The sequence below is a fragment of the Pezoporus flaviventris genome, unplaced genomic scaffold (genome assembly GCF_033815535.1).
Source record: "Pezoporus flaviventris isolate CSIRO_AGI_PZ_B2104156 unplaced genomic scaffold, CSIRO_AGI_Pfla_v1 ptg000213l, whole genome shotgun sequence".
In the NCBI taxonomy this organism is placed as follows: Eukaryota; Metazoa; Chordata; class Aves; order Psittaciformes; family Psittacidae; genus Pezoporus; species Pezoporus flaviventris.
In genome coordinates, this window is record NW_026892761.1 from 2,767,679 (window position 1) to 2,788,500 (window position 20,822).

Sequence of the window (20,822 nt, forward strand, 5' to 3'; positions counted from 1 at the left end):
GCCTCAGTGTATTGCTGCCAGGCTGTGCTCAGCAGGAGTTCTCTCCTGCCGCTCAGGAAGGGGGGTGGGACCCAGCAAAGCATCCAGGAAGGGGAAATGTGATTTCTAGCTGAAGCATCAGCAGATGTTTTAAAAGGTCTCCTGAGAGTCTGCAACTCTCGGGAAGAGCCGAGAGTAATAAAATGGAATAAAATCGATTATGAAGCCAAGTTCCTCTCCTGACTGCCACACCCAGAGGAAAAGGAGCGCTGGTTCTCACAGGCAGAAGGGATTCTGCAGCCAGGTCTGGATGCTTTCCTCCCTCAAAGGCAAGAGGTTGGGAATGGTCCAGCCCAATTTGAGGTCTGATGAGCTAGTCGAGTGGAAGGTGACCCTGCCCATGGCAGGGGGTTGGAACTAGATGATGTTTCAACCCAAACCAGTTTATGATTCTATGACACTCACCAGTAGGAGATGTGCTTTACTGGGTGTAAGAAACATCCTCCCAACCATTCCAGTACTGCTTGGCACTCCTGTGGTTACCCAGGGGGTTTGTCTCTTTTAAGATAGGATTTAAGATAAGATTCTATGATAAGATTCTTTAAGATAAGATTCTATGATTCTATATTTTGGGACTGTGGATACATTCAGAGGTTTTCATGGTGACTGGAGTGAAGACAATCTCTAGGTTTCTTGCAGAAAACTCAGACGTTGAGAAACTGGCCTATAAATAGCACAGTTTAGTGCTCACAGAGTATTTTCTGGTTGGTTTTTATGAATTGGCATTACAGCTATCATAAATGGAGCGCTATAGAGCCAGTTACTATGGTACATAGATCTCACCAGTTCTAGCCTGCGAGTGATGTGCTAGTAGTATCCTCTCTGGCAAGAGATGTGAAATGTTACAACACTCCTTTTGCTAGCAAAGAAAAAAATCCCAGCTATGATATCATCCATCTTTTCCTGCATATGGAGTATTATCACCAAGTGTCGATGAGAACACCTGAAGCTTTTAAGGCTGGCCTGATAACACCCCTCCCATCCAAGATATGTGCAAGACAAACACGTGGAACAGCACCGCTGAGCTCCGCTTTGGCAACCAGCGTTAATGGTGCGGTTTGGTGCAAAAAGCGCAATTCACAGCATTTGTGGGTGAACGTATGCAAATCAGCACATAAATCAGGCTGATGAAGCTGCAGCAGCCACCACACACCAAAAATAAGTGTCTCTTTTCCCTTTAGGCTAACACTAGCACTAGCTGAAGGAACAGCTGGGTGAGCCTGATGAGGCCCAAGAAGGCCATTAGAGTCTCCATCCATGGTTTCCAGCACAGTGGTCTGAATGCAAAACCCTCTCTGCAAATTTGTGGTCCTGCTAATTTGTTATTTTGGATGTAGTTAGTTTGATCAGCATTGTGCTGTTGCGTATGTTTTCCCAAAAGGGTCTGTTGCCTACATGGTGGAGAAAAAGTGACTTTTTGCGTTACAATTCTAAGTTTGAAATGAACATTTGCAGTCGTTTAAAACAGGCTTAGTTTAGAGTTGATAAAACCTTTGGTTCAGGCTGATCTGTCTCCTTTAAGGCTGTCTGGAATGGAATAAAAGGAATTAAAATGCAGAGAAAATTATTTAGAAGAGAAAATGCAACTTTGCAATTTCACTTGGCTCCAGGGATCAGGTTTTAAGGAATGATGAGCAGTTTGGGTGTCTTTTGTCTTGGGAGCCTGAGGTTGGGCTCATTAAACAGAAACAATCTTCAGAAAATACTGAACACCCACCTTTGGAGAGCCCATTCTCTGCAGGTAGCTAAAGATAGGCCCTAAACTTACTGGTCTGTTTGAAAGGCTCAGCTTTTAAAACCAAGTACAATAAAATGTGATACTCCACATGCAGGAAAGCCAAAAGATGCTTTAACAAAGATAGTACCAATGTAAAGGCTGCAGTGGTGCTCATGTTAGGAGATGAGGTGGAAATAAACATTATTCTGAGCTAGTGACAGTAAACACATAGAAGTGGCAGAACAATTTATGCTCCATCCCCGGCGGTGTTCAAGGTCAGGTTGGACAGAGCCTTGGGTGGCATGGTTTGGTGTGAGGAGCCTCTGCCCATGGCAGGGGGATGGAACTGGATGACCTTAAGGTCCTTTCCAACCCAAACTATTCTATGATTCTATGATTTGAACAAGAGTGAAATGTGGTCAGTCTTCATCAGTTCTGTAGTCAAAAAACAATGAGGTCTCCACGATCCTGGGACTTGTGGCTGCTAGTTTGAAAGAGCACACATTTGAGGACTTCTGTTTGTATTTTTAAAGGGATCTGGCTGGTTGACTTCCTTTCAGGATGATCATTTTGATCATGTTGGATTGAACATCCCTGGCAATGTTCAAGGCCAGGTTGGACAGGGCTCTGAGCAACCTGCTCTAGTGGAAGGTGTCCCTGCCTGTGGCAGGGGGTTGGAACTGAATGAGCTTTAAGGTCCCTCTCAACACAAACCAGTCTATAAGTCTATGATTCTGCTACGTTAGGAAAGACAAATTCAGGAATTTGAAAGCTTGGGTATGCACCTCATCTTTTAATTCAAATTTAAATAAATAAATAAGAATAAAAGCAGTGATTTGGTGTCACTCCCAGAGCTGGATAAAAAGCTGAACCTAACTAAAACCCAGTGATGGTGATAAATAAGCCAGGAGTTTAAAATTAATCCCATTATTGTGCTCTAAAGCATTATTAATAGGTGTAGAGGTTTTGGCAAATCCTGATATTTTAATACTATCCTTTCTTCTAAATATTTCATAGCCAGGTTTTATTTCTTGTATTAAATAGTCACTTTAGAAGAAAGATAAACTCTCTGTTAGTGAAGTTCAGGAACACACAACTCACAGGAACTAGCTATGAAGACTTTTTAAAGTATCTATAGGAATCAGAAGCCGTAGGAAAGGAAGGAAGAGGAATTGCTGTGCGTGAGTGGTCCATTGGACTGGGCATCACTTCATCCTCCCATGTCTGTGCTGGCCCCAGCACATGGCTACACATTACTGCAGTGTGATAATATTGTGTTTTCAAGATGTTAATATCATGCTGATCAATTCAGAACCACAGAAACCCATACTCTGCAATCCCTATGCACGCAGAATAATAACCACACTTTGCAAGTAGTTCCATTCATTCCAGTGGGACTCTCTTGTAATCAATATATTTGTTTCCAAATTATAGTGTTATTGGTCCAACTTGATCTTTATTCCCGTTAACCAATTGCATGTGCAGAAGGCCTGGAAACGATGCCACAGCGAGGGCTGCTCTCGTCCCACTCCCATTGTTCGAGGACTCCATTCCTCAGAGTTATTGTTCAAGCTGCCAGTTATCTTCGAGTGCTCCCAGCAGATGTTGGGGGGAGGGAGCAATGTATTTATGGGTTTTTAAAGAAGTTTGCCTCTTTAAGGACCAGCCCCGACGAGGGTTTAATTCAGTTTGCTCCCCCCCGCACTGTGTTTTGTCTCTTTTTAAGTCAGAAAATATTTAGAGAGGAAAATGTGTTTTCTTGCTGTTCCAAATAATAATAATTTGCCAGTGGAAATTTATTACTGACTTCAAAGGGAGCCCTAAATTTGCTGATAGTAAATGAGGGGCAATCCTGCTTTTACTAGGCAGTGTAGCTGTTCTTGCAGGGTTTCCTGAGCGCTGATTTGAATGCAGAGCTGTCCACAATATAGTATTTCCATTCTGTGAACATCCTTCAGAGTTCAGCATTTATTTTGGGGCTGGTTTTTAAAGACATAGGATTGTATCAGAATACTAGTTTTCAAATCACAGCCCTGATAAGAAGGTTTCTTATAACTGGGACTGTTCGACTACCTTAATAACCAGAAGAATCTTCTGGGCTATAACTTGATCTCTGGGGTGGTGGTCTTAGTTATTAAAGGTGGAATGCTGAAGCTCCTTCTCAAGAAGAGCTTTTTGCTCTACATCTTCTGCTTGATGATCTGTTCAATGGAGTAGTACAGGTCTCTCTTTTCTGCTCTCTCTCGTGTGCACATGAGGTACAAACAGGGAAGCCCATAGGAAAGCTGGTTGGTATGGACTTGTCTCTGTGGGACACTTTTTGCCTTAATGACCCATCCTGGTTTGATGACATTCCGTGAAGAAGACAATGTCCCAGCCACTTCTGCTTCAGTGAAGGTGAAACTCTAGAGCACCTTAATAACTGAAGCCAAGAGGATCCACACAGAGAGCTCATCTCCTCCTCTTGGAAGTTCACATCCCATCCAGAAGGACCTTCTTGGCTTAGCTCCCTGCTTAGCCCTAACCCTATTGCTGAACATTTAACCAGAAATTAAACAAAGCACAAAAATGAAGCCATGCCATGCCTTGATGAGGGATTAGAAATGTTAACTGCCCAGTGCCTTTTCCTGCAGGGGCATGCAGCCCCTATACCTTTAATTAGAGTAGCCTGTGGTACTTGCCATAAAGCTGATAAGTAATAAATAGCTGCCTTTGTCACATGCAAGTTCAGCATTGTGAAACGGCACACGGACGGCTTTAAAAAGCCTTTGATTAAACCCAGCACTACAGTAAATCTACAAACACAGAGGAAAGAAAAGAAGCTATTTAGTCTGTGCCAGTTCCCGGCATTAAGTATGCAAATTTCTCGGTGTCTTCAGCTCCCAAGAACAGCAGGCGCTGAATGCAGCAGCAGCGGCAAGCGGCACGACATCATTCATTTCAATCATTAAAACAAAAGCGGGATAAATCGCTACCTAATTTGTAAAATATGCTTATCATATAGGCTCTTTGGTCTTTAAGAAAAGCACCAGCTGAATGAGAATCACTGCATTATTTGGGGAAAAAATGAAGAAAAAAATGCTTGAATCAGTGCTGGTTTTCCCCCTTCTCCCGGTGATTGTTCTTTTCTTTCTTTTTCCTTCCCTTCCCCTTTTTTCCCTTTCCCTTCCCAATTCCAGGTGAAACCTGAAGCCTTCCCTCAGGTTCTCACCTCAGTCCATCAAAAAACAGTCTATTTTACTGAACAGGCACAACTTGACATTCCCAGGTCTGTCTTCTCTCTCCTTCCAAAACCCAGGAGGGTGACACCAACGAAGGCCCAGCCAGGACCTCAGTGCTGAGCATCTCTCACCACCCTGCTGCCACCCTTGTGCATCACCAACAATCTACACTCCTCCTTGCATGGCAAAATACATCTCCGAAGAGCCTGGTCCTGCATCCTGCTGGGAGGTGCCTGTTGAGGGGTCCCAGCTGGGTGTTCATCACCCCTATGCAGAGGGATAAGGCTGTGTCTGTCCTCTTTCCTGTCCTCAGTGCTCAGCCCAGACACCATCATTCTTTTCATAAAGAGCAGTAGTGAGGATTGTTGTTGCACGGGGGGAGCATCATTCCTGGATCCCTGAAAAGGTTAAATTCTACCCCATCTGAATGATGGTCTGCAGGTAACTTATTTTTCCAGTTAGACTGCTCCTTTTACATGAACCAATTCACCAGCTTCCCCGCAGCTCGTGGCTACTTGTAGTGCAGAGGACATGAGCGCTCTCACTAAGGCTGCCCCTATAGCATGCTGCTGCCTACGTGGCTCCTCTGCCTCCACTCCATGACGTGCGTGTGATGAGCAGCAGGGCCAACAACCCTGCTCTTGTATGGAAAGTGTCCTTCGATGATTTCCCAGCTGTTCAGCCATTCGGCTGTTAAAGGATAGTGCCTCTGGCAGTACAGCTCCCCACTGTTGTTATGCTGGGGCGTCAGCAGATGGAGCATATCATGGTTATTGAAGTTGGATACAGTGACTGTTAGAAGCCTCTCATTGCCTGGCATATGCAAATAGATCCCAAGCATCTGGTTGTGTCTTGGGCTGGCCCCATTAAAGAATATTAAAAGAAACCTTTTGGTTAGGGAGACCCACTGGCTGCAGCTTGGATGTCACCGTGCAACAGTGACCGTGCAGTTCATGGTGTGGCAGATTAGCCAGGGAAGGAGGAGTTTGCACAAGGAGTAGGTCTACAACTGGCCATGCTAAATGCCCACCCGAGGGCAGACCTGGGTGCTGATGGGCTTAGGTGGATGCAATAGCACAGCCACAGCCAAGGACAGCACCCACATGGTGCCTGGGGGTTGTTATCGGAACAGGGGTTTGGATTAAATAATTGGTGTGCTTTGGGTACTTGTGCCACCTTTTACTTCGCTTTGGTATCAACTTAGTTCATTTGTTGGCAGAGCATCCTAGAAAGGGGAATTAAATGTTAACATCTCTCCAATGTTCTTCAGGGTGGCCACGTGTCACCCGCACAGTCATCATCATAGATGAACAATCCAAGTGCGTAAAACCCCAGCCCAAATGTGTGGTTTGCTTCCGAGGGTAAACTCCATGTACTCCACTGTTTACTCTGAGAGTAAACTCTACTGTACATAGAGCTAATGGTCGTGCTCCAATTTCTACTAATTTCATGCAACCTTCTACAGCCAGGCCTTAGAACTCTGCAGTTGAGTCTTGAGAAAGGATTTTCAGCCTCAGTGCTCGTAGGATGGTGACTTCTAATGTTTCTGTAATGAACAGCATTGGAGATGTTTTGCATTAAACATCACCATTGCAAACCACCTAAAAACACAGCTTGATGCTGGAACATTGCACTCTGATATGTGATAAGGGACAACTGAGATTAAACTGATTAAACAACTGATATTGTGATGTACAGGTATCCCCAGTGTCAGTGCCACAATGTGGCAGATGCAGCAGAGTAAAACCCAACTCTTCCTTCATGGGGCAGGTTGAGGATATGTTTTCTTTCCCTTCCCTTTCCTGGCAATGCCTGGCATTGCAGAACAGCTACCCAGAGAGTTCTCTTTGCTTCTCCTCTGGAGATGAAACCTGTTCTCCTCTCCTTCCGTCTGCTCTGCTTTGTCCTGGCTCTGTGGAGGGTGTGAGTGGAACCACAGCATCCCAGTGCACCATGCAGAGAAGGGATGGCTCAGGCTCCAGTGCGGCACATCAGATCACCCCTCCTCAGCCTGGCAGTCTCCTGGCACTCTCTACCATGCAAATGCCTTTCCTAGCTCCTGCATCCTCTGCTTCATCCTTGGCTCCTTTTGCAACATCAGAGAAACATAAAATGGGGGAAGGGAGAGAAATAACATCCTGAATATTGTGCCTTCTAATTAGGCTGGCAGTAATCAAACAGCTTTTCTGGAGCACACTGTGTTAGGCTTGCTGGCGTGGGGCTTCCCAGCCACGTGGGTTATTTCTAGGGGAAAAGCAAGCTCCATCCCTGTGGAAGAACCCATGGTCTCCTGGGGCCACAGAGCAGCTTTGACCAATCCAAAAGGACCTGGAGAAAGAAGCTGGAATCCAGATTCCGTCTCCATCTTCCGTTACAGTGTCCTTACCGTAAAGGGACTTGTAGAAACTTCAGTAGCACAAGCTGTTCCTGCGATGTTGTTGTATAAATATGTTTTATGTATAAATATGCATCTGAATCCGTGTTTGGACTCAAACCTGTCTGTTCATCCAGCTGTCGAGTAACCTCTGCAAACAGCAGGGTCCTTCGTGACAGATTGAAACCAAGAAAACCGCTGCCTCTTCTGCAAAACATATTTAATTTGTTAAAGAGATGGGAACTTTGTTGAATTAATAAGATGGGAGAGAAAAGGGAGCTGCTCTCCGAAGAGCTGGAGCCTGGTTACAAGTGCAGTTTGCAGCTTGCTGGTAATCCTGCAATTAAAGCTACAGTAGCAGCGTATCACAGAATTGGGATTTGCATAATTTGAAATTTGAGGAAAATCTCTAAATACTTTAATTTTGATAGAAACTGTTTCCACTGCTGACATGTGTCTACACCTATAATTTTGGTTGATAAATTGCTGTAATTTCTCTTCCATTTCATGTTCTTTCTAACATTAATTGTCAGTTGTAGAGTAAAACAGTAGAAAGAGAGAGAGAGGGAGAGAATAATGTCATTGTGCTTTTGTGGTGTGAATAGCCTTCTGAGGAATGATTATCTTCCACACAGATGCAAATAAAAGAAGAGAGAGAGACCCCTTGTCTTGCACAAAACTACTGCAATGGGCATGAGTGTTTCGCTGCGAGATAGGGAAGCAAGGGGTTAAAGTCATGTAAAGGACTGGATGTGGCTATTTCCCAGGCTGCTGGGAGGAAAGACAAGACTTTCCATTGGGATGTGACCTGGGGAGGATGCATGGATGCACAACTGGGCAGGAGGAGGCCCAAGCTGCAGGGTCCCAAGGGTTGAATCCCTTGGTCCATCCACCTCCTGCCTCAAGCAGGACCATTACAGAGCCATCAGCTGCAATGGACTCACCTGGTTGGGTTCCCCAGCCAGGCAGTGGGAAAGAGGTTGCCCAGATTAAGGGGGACAAAGCAAGTGGCAAGTCCCTGCATGGTGTTGCCTTGTAGAGCCTCATCCACCTGGGGTCTGCTCCCATCCCACCTCCCCAGACACCACTTTTCAAGCTACTTTTAAATAAAACACCCTTTCAAACAGAGGGCTACCGGTACTAAATTATGCCATTAATTTATTATTCATGATGAAAAATTATTCTAATAAACGGTGAAAAATTATTCTAATAACATTCTATCCTATTAATATTCTGCAGCCGAGCAGTTAAACTCACTTCCTGTGGCTGCTCCCCTCCTTAGCGCTGATCTATTTCTCACAGAGTTTACTGAGATGAAAATCTGCTTCTTTGGAAATGTGCTGCATTTAACAAAACCAGTGGGGGGAGATGAGCTGTGAGCAGGGAGAGAACCAGGCACCGAGTTTTCCCTGCTGCTGACAGAGCAGGGGCTTGCACAGTGTGGTGTGAGCAGAGCAAAACCGTACAGCAGCAGGCAGATGGTCCAGCCCTGCGTCATTTGGGTGCTGTCACCCTGTGGGCCATTAACTTTTAGCACCCACTATTGCTAACTATGTGTCTCCTTGATTTCTCAGCGCAGGGAAGTTGCTCTTTGCCTGTCCCTTTCCCTTGGCTGGCATTCTGCATGCTCCACTTCTGCATTTACCTTGAGACCCTGAGCTCATGTCACTTCTCATGCCTGTTCCTCACTTCAGAAGCCTCCCTAAAGCCCAAGGAGCTGCATCGTTATAGCCTGGACATTTACCTCCATGGGGACAAGTAGAGCTTGTAGCCAAATCAAGGATGAGGCTGGGAACCCTGCTGTCACTCAGACCTCAGGGCCAGTCCCGGCAGCATCCTGCCCCCCCCTCCTCTCTGCAGCCTCCCCCTGTGCTGGCACCATGCTCTTGCCAGGCTTCATGCCAGGGATATTTTCCTAATGGTTCCTCTGCCTGCTCTGCTTGCTGCTCTCCTCGCCTGCCAGCTGGCTGGGGTGGTCCTCGCTGTTGCAGGCAGCTGGGGAGGGGTTTCATGGGTATGCAGGGCTTGGGAGCCCTGTGTACAGGTGGCAGAGCATCCCAGCATGTCCTCTGCAAGGTACCAGGGGAGCCCACAGCTCTCCAGCAGGATCCAGGGCTCTGGCTGCGTCCTCCCTCAGGAAAAAGGGATGTGATGGGGGAATTCCTGGTCCCCAGAGCTTGCAAGTCTGCATAGCCATCAGAGATGCGTCGAGGAAGCCTCTTACAGAGGCATTGCAGAGAGGTGTCTTAAGGCTGTGCATAACTCAGGGTTTCTCTTGCAACTGGATGCACTGATTGAATGATTTTGGAGAGTGGACAGCAGATGAGCAAGTACCACTACGGTGCCCAATCACCTGGCTTTGCTTTCCCAGTCATCCATATGATTTAGAGGAAAAAAAAGCTTTGCAAACGAGCAGCATGTCCATGTCTGTGGTGGGTCTGCTGGCCAGAGGTGTTGCTTTCCCCAAAGTTTCTCTGATCATCCTTGGTTCTGTCTACACATCTACCCCATGCCCAGAGCCAGCTCATCTTCTGACCTTTTCTTTTGCCCATCTTTTACCTGATTATCTCTGCACACTTAATAACTCCTTGCACAAGTAGATCAGCTTCTACCTGCACCTCCCCAGCTGGCATGGGTGGTTAAGCCAATTGCTCAGCAAATGAGATGCACAAGTGTGTGTTAAATGTTCCTCTGACTCTAAGTCCTAATAAAAAGCTAACCTCCAGGTGACATTGTTACAGCTTTAACAAGTAGAGTGCCTTAGTAAAAGGACTTCATCTCAAAGGACTTTCACTGGAGCCATCTTCTTCTTTGTGTGTTCCTCCCTCGCAGCGTGGGTAATTAAAGGACCAGTCACAGCTCAGAAGATTCCTTAGCGTTTGAGGATATCTTTCACTCTGTTTTTTCCCCTCTTCTCTGATGGCATGTTAGATCAAGCCATTAAGCAGCATCCTCTGTTTCTCCTGAGAATATTCATCAATAATAATGAAGAGTACTTGCTCCAGGGCTGCCCCCTCCTTGCCCAGGAATATCACTGGTACATGATACAACCCTGTTGGAATAACTCCGGCACTTGTTTTTGTTTCTGAGATTCATTTAATGTGTGATTTTATTCCTCTCTGGGACTGTGGAGGCCCTGCTTTGTTCTGGGTTTGGAAGCAGACAGTCAGCCGAAGCTGAGATTTTATCTCATCCAGTGGGGAAAAGGGTTTACATCAAAGTAATGCACAAGTGCAAAGTCCTTAATGCCGACTGACAGCACCGCTGTACAACAGCCTTATCTTAATTACACAAGGACCAGCTGTACCAGGCATTTCTCTGCTTGTCCCAGCACAGTATACTTATTTAGTGGGCTTGCATGACAGCAGAACAAAACCAAAGTACTTGAAACTGTTTCTTGGTATTGAGTTATGATATTTAGGACACTAAACGCAGATGGCAATCTCAGAGCAATGCACTGTGCAGCCTGTAAAGGGGTTTCTCTGAGTGATTGTCCTGCTCCTGTTCAACAGGTGATGGATGAAACCTTGAAATAATGATTCAGTAAGTAAAATAAAGGATTGGATTCAGGAGATGTGGACAGTGCTCCAGAATCAAGAATAGGAGCACACATCTATTGCTTCTTTGAGCACCAAAAAAGCATGCCTGTTGCATAAGGGATTTTCAAGGAAGTAACTACATCAATTGCTCAAAGGAAAATTACAGTAGACAGTACCTCAAGCTCCATTTGCCTCATACCACTTACTTCTTCCTTCTCCAAGAAGTTAATCAAGAGGTTTAATTCATGTTGGTAAGGTTTTTCAGCTGACCTAGAATACATGTAGCTGCCTGATCCTGCCCTACTCCATTGTGGGGATGGTTGATGTTACTCATGGACTTGAAGGGATGAGGGGTGCAATCACTCATCAAACCCAGTCGAAACCTGCTTGTGTATGTAACTAAGCAGCTCATGTTCCTGAGTTCCCGTGTTCATCCCAGACCCTGTTTGCCCACAGTATTGCACAAGCTGCTCTTTGCTGTAATTGTGCTCTTGCAAACAAGTGACTCCATCACTCCCAGCCAAGCTTGATAACCGGGATCAAGCATTTGGAGCTCTCTGAGCTTTTCTCAGGTTGCTGGCTTGGCATTATTATTGTTCAAGCATGATTTTAACTTTTGCAAGGTGAGCACTTGTCCCCAAGATGATTATCACAGCAGTGAAGGGCAGAACCCCCCCTCTGGAGTCAGAGACTCCCTGGCTGCTCTCGAGAGCCTCTGTGCATCCCTCCGTGCTGGACCACTTTCATGCAGCACGGCGCCTCTTGATGTGGGGATGTTTATCTCCTCTCAGTGCTTACCCATTGGTGTGTCTCTCAGCTAAAGTGCTTTTAGTCCGATTGTGAAACCCACTGTAGTCGTGTCTTTGTTAAGAAGATAAGCTACAGCGGGAAAGCAGCAGCAGCAAAAAATTCCTCCAGCGTGTTATATCTTTTTCTCCCAAGGAATATCGCTCAACTTGGACAGCTACTGTAATGCTAATATACAAGTCGAAACTCCAAGGAGCAAAATAGAAACATCCAACCATATTAAAGAAGTTTTTGTGTGTGTTTGAAAGCTCACAAACAAATCTAGATATTAAATTGATGTCCTGGCACTTGTGCAGTGTAATGGGCAGATTCAATTAACAGAAGGAAATACGTCCAGCTTGTAGTGTGGGCTAAGCAGCAGTAAAATCCATTTTTCAGGAGTTTCAAAGGCTGGTGCGGAGCTCCAGAAGGCAGAAACCCAAAATATGTGTATTAAGAAAAGACCCTAGAGGTTCAACAGTGACATTTGAACCAAACTGCTGCACTTTCGTGATGAGGAACTGTCAGGACATTTTGAGCAAAACTCTGTAAATAATCCATTTATATGTATAGGTATAACATGTTGGATACGTATAAATAACTGCATATGCTTATGAATATATTGCATATTGAATATATTCATATATTGAATATATTGTATATATTCACTTTATATTCAGTATGTTGACTATATTCAATACATTGCACATATTCAATGTCATTGATTACTTGAGAAAGATGCAGAGGTTTATTTGAGAGAGGTGCCAGGGTATACTGCAAAAAAAAACCAAACACAGAACAAGCAAAGTTATAGCCATTAGTGTGGTCGGATACCCAGTGTAACAGTAGTGTGTGGTTTTCTATATATCATTAAGTTAGGGAACTGTATACACATATATATATCTGTGAATGTATGTGACTGTGTGTATATAGTGTGTATATATGTATCTATACACATGAATACACAAACATACACTCAGATACATGTGTGATGGATTCTTGGCAGAATACTGCAGATGTAACTAGGCCAAAACTCCTGGTTTGGGAGTCCTAGATTTGTCATTGTTGTTTTCTGTAAGTGAAAACCTCATACGGTGCTACTCAATGCGCAAGACAGAAATCAGAGTTTATCCAGCCAGCCCAGTGTAGGACCAGGAATGGCAGCTCAAACTTCCCTACTTTCCTCTGGTCATACCCAACAAGTTTTAGAAATCAAAGGGTTGGGGTGTCCCCACCTTCCTTTACCCTTTAATCCTATTCCAGCAAAGTGTCTGCAGTTGTGATGCCATTGAAATCAACTGCAAAACTCCTGGGTGAATAGAAAAAGGGTTTTCCACTGAAAAAAAAAACCATGATATTTTAAGGGACCTGTATGAGCTTTTGGTCACTAGTTTGCTGGGTCAAATCTAGAAATCACGAGTAGCAAATCCTGCTTCCAGCCACAGACTCAACCTGCTTCTGGTTAATCCCTAACAACTTCTGCACACGCTGCATCTAGATGGATGCTCTGCCATCCAACCAGCTTCTAACACTTGTGTGTGGGATTTTTACTGCCTCTTTTCTTTCCCCCTTTGCTTTTTGTTGTTGCTGGAAACAGGTGATCATAAAATGCTCCACTGTCTTCAGGCAGCAAACTGAGAACAGATAATTTTCTCCTGTTACACTGAGCCACAGATTTATTTCCCTGAAGAAACCCAAGTGTGACTGCAAAGATAAAAGGGAAAAAAAAAAACAACAGAGGGATAAGCAGCATGGTGGTGATGATTAAGGTGCCCTTCCAGGAAATAAATAAATAAGCCCAACCTCCTGGCATCTTTGTGTAGGTCTGCACTGCGCCCTGTGTTGTTACCCCGGCTCTCTGTATAATCAGGACAGGGAAGAGCTGAGCAGAGTGAGGACCTCCCATTTCAGAGCCTCAGTGCTAGAGACAATATATACCCAGCTGACAGGATGGATGTGCTTTTTATTTAAAACACAGACAAACATGCACACCGAGGGGAAGAAACCCTGCAAAGCCAAATTTGCTGCTAAATCTGTTTACGTTTTGCGAGGTTCAAGATCACCTTGAACCATCTTTGCTTTCGCTTTTCCTTTTCCCTTTGAAGTTGCAAGTTCTACATAAGCCCTTCAGGAAAATGAAAAAGAGAAATTACAAGGAAAAGAAGCGGATGAAAAGCTATTTGTGAAATATAGTTTTTAATACTGACATTTTTAAAAGGTTGAAATGTTATGGCGTCTTTTGCAAAGTTGTGCCATTTCAACAAGATAACATGCCTTTTCCTGTTAAAGAAAAGACCCTCTTTTTCCCTCGTACCTTTGAACACTTTCTCATTTTGCAATAATATCCTTCAGCTATGTGGCTCTCTGTTCTTTTTCAAATGGAGGACAACATCTCTTCTAATTGTGCTTATGATACCAATTAGCATTGGGGGTTTCTGCTTTTATTAATAAACAGCCTTTCTAAGAGCACCGTGGCTGTCCTAAATATTTTTTCTCCGATATGGGAGTCAGGAAGGACTCGTAATTAATTCCTCTTTCAGTGAGAAAGCAAAGCTATTTTAAATTGCGTGCCTGATTGAATTACCAAAGTATTAGACAACTAACAGTCTTTCTTCTTATTTTCATGTTCTTTACCATGCAGATTCAGTTTAATGCTGTTTTCCCCTTCATCCTTTTCATGTGTCCTAATTGTTAGTTAAGTAGTGTCAGGGCTCTGTGTTATCGGCCAAGGCAGGTGTCAGGTTTAATATTATTAAAGATGCAATTACTCCTTTCTCAAGCACAAGCTTGTCAGTTTGGCTCATCAATGTATATATCAATACATTTTTAAGTGGGAAAAAAATATCTCTGTTTCCCATCCATAATTATCCCCTTGGTATCTTGCCCCTTGTTTTGGAAATGTCTCTAACTGTAACACACAAGAGTCCTGGGGAATGTGATGAGGTCTGACAGCCTGAAGTAGCTGCACAGCCAAATTCTCCAACTCGGAATTGTAGAACCATCTAGGTTGGAAAAGACCCTTAAGATCATCCCCAGACCCAGCCTGAGAGGTTCCAAAGCTGCTCTCTGCTGCGTCATCTCCCAGGCCTGCCGTGTTGAATGAGGGCATCTGTGAAAGCTTGGGAGAGAAAAACAGTATCTGGGGAGTTGGGTGATCTCTTGACATTGCACCTGGATCGTGTAAGGGAGCTGGGAAAGTTGTAAGGGAAAATGTTGGTTTACGGTGCCCATGGCCATTAAAGAGACAGGAATGAAGGGCTGGGAGTTTGTATGCTGCTGAGCCATGATCCAAGTATCTAATCTGGAAGCAGTGCAGGGGAAACCCTCTGAGTTATGTGGCTCCAACAACTGAATTCCTCCTCTGTCCTTGAAAGCCAATGGGCTCAAAATGCCACCATCCACAGCTCTCATTTATTACCCATCCCCACTTGCATCTTGACTGGTCATTTCAGCACAAGGATGATGCACGTTGCCAAGCCAGTGTCCATTGACTCTGGAACTTTGAAGACATTCTTTGCTGTGAGACCTAATCTGCAGCCAGAGAGTTTCTGAGCAAACCCAGCTGAGAGTTCTCCAGTTTAGAAAAATGCATAAAAAGCAATGGGCTGTTTTACTGAAATGTAAATGTTTATGGGAAATCCATGTTCCTTTGCTGTTTTCTCTCAGAATGTCGTACTCAAAAAGCACTTCCACAAAAGGAAACTTTGCAAATACTTAGCCAAATGTGTGAAACAATAGCTAATGCCCCTCTGCTCCCCCAGCTCTTTCTGATTTCCATTGGGGAAAACTAAAGTTTTCCTCACCTTTGAAATTTTCCACCCTTGAATTCTAGCTCTGAAATTTGCTGTCACGAGGCAGTCGTGTTATTGTTCTGCTGTAGGACTCTTTGTGTTATATTGGCAATAGCATTAGATTGTTGCATTTTGATACAGCTGAATAGGTAATCAGCCTATGCTGTTTACTCCACCGTGGCAATGCCACGGCAGGTTTTGGTGCTGCAGCTGGAAATCAGCTCATCCGCTTGACTGTGTTGCACATCAGCTGCTTTCGGGCTGGCAGCAGAATGGGAAGAGAGGGGCTCAGGTTTGGGATCATTACTCAGTGATTTCCAGCTATCTTTGATTAATGACAGCTCTCTGGTGGGTCACACATGTCCTTGCATGGGGTCTCCATGCTCATGTGAGTGTGCCAGGTCGCTTTCAGCATCCATGGGATCCTCCGGCTGCCAGCTCAGCGGTGCATGGCTGGAGACTGACAACTAATGGTTAGTTTGCAAATAGCTGCATAAAAGATCAGAGGATAATGTGCGAGGGGAGGGCAAAGGAGAAGGAAGAAGGAAAATTACTGGTAGTGCTTAAAGAAAATTGATTCCCATTTCATTTTTATTTAGTTCGATATTAATTCTCAGCAATAGGGTTTTTAATGCAGAATTTCACCCGGCTTTCATGCAGTATCAGGGTCTGGTGATACGATGGAAACTGTGACTATAATTAAGAGGGCCACATACTCATCTCAAACTTAATTTCTCCAGGCTTAATTCTCTTCCCAACCCAGGACAAATCAGAAATAATTTCATTTCCATTAATGCATTTCCCAGCCATGTGAATCTGATGGAGCAGAGCAGCCCCTCAAGTCCTCCATCCCCTGCTAAAGAGAAGACTTCACATGTGCTACAGCATTCCTGAGAATAGTAAATATGAGACTGTTAGATCAAAGTGATGGAGCTTTTGAGGTTTAAGGTTTTGAGAGAGACAATAAGGGGGAGAAGAGAGAGCACGACACTTTTAAAGAAACAGGGCAACTTGGGAAAATTTACCTTCATGCAAGTACAAACTGATCAATTCTCATATTGTTATAGACAAGAAGGGAAGAAAAGGGAGGTCTCTACAGGTCCTTGAACACTGCCCAGGACGTGAGAGCATCTGTGTGCCCTCACAAGCTGGCCAGATCCTTTAAGCCTGTCACTTACCGCCCTTTCCTGGGGATGCTGCAGGAAAAGATCCTACAGGTATCAGGTCACATCTGGGCACCTGCATCTGTGGGTGGTAATAAGGAAAAGTGTGGAGTCTCCAGCAAAATACCTGTAAAATGGGGCTTTTGGAAGAGCATAGGTCATTTTGGTCAGGAGGAACAAAAAGCCCTGAGTCTCTGTGTCCAGGGAAGGTAATGGAGAGGTTACAAAAAGGGAAGACCCTCTGAGCTGCATCAGAGGCTGAGAAGAACCCTGTCAGTGCTGCAAAGAGAAAGATGAGGAGGGGGTTCTGAGGCACAGAAAGCATTCAGCTCTGTGGGAGCTACCTGGCTCCATCCTTTCCTCACCTTCAAAATTCATCACCCTTGAATTCTAGCTCTGAAAGTTGCTGTCACGAGGCAGTTGTGTTACTATAACGCAAAGACCCTTTGCGTTATATTGGCAATAGCATTTGATTGTTGCACTTTGATATAACTGAATAGGTAATCAGACCACTCTTTATTATAGCCTGAGGATATGCCTTTGATTTGTAGAGGTTGGCCATTTCTTATCTGAGTTTGAAAATGGGATTATTTAAATGTCTATTGATGTTTTTCATGTGGTCTAACTGCGCAGTTCAACATGGTAATTCAACTCATAGCTATACCAGATTGTTATCTAATCTGATAAGATATGAACAGCACAAAGCCGAGATGATGAAACAATCGGGATTGTTGACTCACTGGGGTCCTTCTAAATCCAGTCTGCTTTCATACTTAATTATCCTGTCAAGTTCCTGCAATCTTAGCTCCTCCAGCACTGTGATGGCGAGAGCGGTGGTAGTGACAGCACTTGGTGAATACGTAAGTTGATCAAAATAATTTCAGCCGATACAATGGCTATTTATGCCTCAACTGCAATATGAAAAGCTACTGATTCAAATACCCTAGACTGCAAAATGGCCCTTTTAAGCACTTCTAGGATCACTGAAAGCCGTTATTAAAGGTCTCTGGAAGTTAATGTTTTGCTAACATGAGCTGCTACCTGACTATCACATACCAGAGGGGGAAAAAGAGCAAGTGAATATTCAGCCTCATTTTCTTCCTAAACTGGGCTTTTCATGCTACCTACACCAGGCACTTTACCTGACCCTGGAAACTTTGCTGGAAACCTACAGCCCATTCTTCCTGATACTGCTTACATCATACTTTAGTCTTATTATGACTGCCACTTTTATTAAAGGATAATTAAGCTGTATTAATCACGCCTAAAAGGTAGCTTCTAAAGGCTTCCCCCACCACTTGCAAATAGGTCATATTTTCAGTCTTTTTTCTTGATCATCTATGGGAGTGATCATGAGAGTAAGCGTGGTATGACAAGAGATAATGGCAGAGGTAGTGGTGCCTATAGCAGATACTTGGGTTATTCACGAAAACAAGCATTAAGGAACAAGCAGAAGTCGTAGAAGTATTTAATGGTCTGAATTGAAATCATATTAATGTAAGTTTTACAGGGGTCTTTGCTGTTAATGTGAAGTCAGCATTTTGCTGTCATAGAATCATAGAATAGTTAGTGTTGGGAAGGAGCTTAAGATCATTTAGTTCCAACCCCCCCGGCCATGAGCAGGGGCACCTCACACTAAACCATCGCAGAGTAATCTGGGTATGGAGACCCATTGATGGTGATGTTTTAAATGGTCAGAGAAGGAAAAAAAGGGCCCATAAGTGTGGATGGAAATCCCAAAGATCAAAATAGCACTGTGTCAAGCATCTTGTACTGATTACCTCACTGGCAGATTCACCTGCGGATGTATCTGGAGCAATTGTTAAGAGCTTTGTTACGCTATAGAGCAGCCAGTCAAGCATCCTTGTATTTAAAATCGACACTAAAAATACCCAGATATTGAAAGATGCTGCTTTATCTACTAGGTGTGTTTTAAAAGGAAAACCACTGCTCCAGTTAAAAGCCTTATCAACCGTGAGACTGAGTGATTTAGATCAAAGCTGTTAGTGCTCCCTCTGAGAGGCAGCACCAGGTAAAACCACCCGCTTCTCAGAGCGCTGAGCACTTCACTATGAAGATCAGTACTGCCATGCTTCTCAACATCTAGACTGTGGAAACTTCTGGCCACAAATGGTACAGGAGCCTTAATCCACGAGCCTTTCATGTTGGTCCCCTCGAAAATTGTAGCTATTATGTTTAAATTAATAATGCTATTTTCTGCTGAAATTGCAGAGTGCTGGGTGAGAGAGCCTTGCCCTGCCCCAGTATGCACGGGGTGACAGGAGGACCTGCCCTGGTCTTTCAGAAAGGCTGTAATTAGCATGGAAAGAAAAGACCAACTGTTGTTTGAAAATGTTAATGCTAAAGGTCTCATTTAAGCCAGCGTCTCTTGTATAAGCCCATGTTCCTCATATAAACTTATATAAAAAGAAGTAATTTTCCTGCTCTTTTTCCTTCCCCCTGTGGGGAACTGTACTTTTCAGTGGCTCTTGGCCCTCCCTGGCTCCATCCACACCATTTCTCCAGCTTCCCTAGCCCATTTCCAAGCAGAAGTGATGCCAGGAGCCTTTCTCAACCCCTGCTGCTGACCATCTCTCTCCCATCCCCTCCTCAGTCACAGTTCATCCTTTCACAAGCCACTTCAGCAGTGAAGGGTGCAGCTTAAAGCCAAACCAATCCCACGGGAAAAATCAATGGAGATTGATCAAGAGCTGCCCAGTAAAAAAATAAGATGATGGGAAACCCTCTTGCCTGTGCACACACTGAAGCTGTGGCCACCCCTTTGCTTGAGACTGTCACTATTGATGGGAATGCAACCGTATGTTTGTCCCTAAACATGTGTTCAACCCAACAGGCAGACAGACAGCAGGGCAGACAGATGCTGTGGCTGCGGAAGAGGGTGTTTTCTCTGTGCTGTCTCTGGGAATTACAGCCTAAGAAACCCAGTTACATGCACGTATATGACAAGCTTTTGAAATTGGATGACTAAAGGTGTGTGAGAGGGCAGGGTTAGAGACATGCTTTTCTGTGCTTGTCCATATTGTTTATGTTTGAAAGCCAGGGATTGTTCATTGCAGGACCCAGGTCCTTAAATATTTTCTGATGCAGCAGAACTAAGCAAGCTCATACCCCGGAGCATCCATCCTTTACACATGCAGGCAAACAGAGAGCCTCAGACCTTGAGATACACATTAGTGTTTGGCTTGACCAAACCTTGCTCGTTTGGGAACATTCTGAGTATATGGTTTCCTTTTAGTAAATCTAAGCCCTCTCCTCGTCAGACTCTTCCACCCAAGAGCTCCTTTGTGCAGCTGCTGCCTCCAAGGGCTGCTGTCACATTCCCCCTGTGCACATGGACCTGGCGGTGACCCTCATTCCCAACCACACCTGGGCTTGCTGATGAGGTTCAGAATGCCTTAAAACAGGTTAATTTGTAGGAAAGTGACAGAAATAAATTGCTGGCACTTTTGTGTGCTGATAAGTTTAACCTTTTTTTTTCCCCAAGCAGCTAAATTGCCAATCATCCGGAACCACACTGGAGTTCACCCATTACATAAAGGAAGCTGTTAGTCTCATTTAAAACAATATTGACCTTTTTCCCATCCTTTCCATTTTGACTAAATTACAGGATACATATTTGAAATGTGGCTTTTGTCTGACTGTAACCAGGTGACCCTGGTTTTTCCTCCTCCTTTTTTCTCCTCCCTTACAGCTTTCAACCTTTCCTTTCTACTTCTAACACAGTTCTTCATTTAACCACCGAGGCTTTCAAATCCAGAGATATTCAGAGTTTGCATGATATGTATAATTTCCAGTTACAAAAATCCACCCCTGGAAACTAAAGGAGATGGTGGTGCACCCTGGAATACACGGAGTGGGGGGAGCAGGGGCCATTTTGAAAACTTGAGAAGTGGCTCTGCTCTTCCAAATTCAGAGCAGTGAGGGTGTATGACCTTCAGTTTCACTCTAGTTTCATCTGCAACATTACCAATAGGTTCTCTTCTGGGAGCAAAATTATTCTTGCTAGGAAAGAATGTGTTATTTTCCCTTGATTTTATCTTTGAATCAGGCTGTGAGTATGTATGGCTCCATGTAAAACCAGCATAACCCATTCTGAGATTCTTTCCTGCACATATTTTAGTCCATTTAGGGCATTGTACTGACCTCCAAAGTCAGCTTCTGAGGACACTGC

The 20,822-nt window shown here is 44.3% G+C and overlaps 1 protein-coding gene across 1 annotated transcript in view; it reads right to left on the bottom strand.

The window, feature by feature from the left end:
* The window catches only part of ARFGAP1 (ADP ribosylation factor GTPase activating protein 1), a 282,114-nt gene extending 262,314 nt beyond the window's left edge, over positions 1-19,800 (bottom strand). The window contains exon 1 of the mRNA XM_061441701.1: positions 19,795-19,800. The gene's annotated coding sequence lies outside the window, so the exon portion shown is untranslated. The remainder of the gene's footprint in view (positions 1-19,794) is intronic.
* Positions 19,801-20,822: the final 1,022 nt, after the last annotated feature.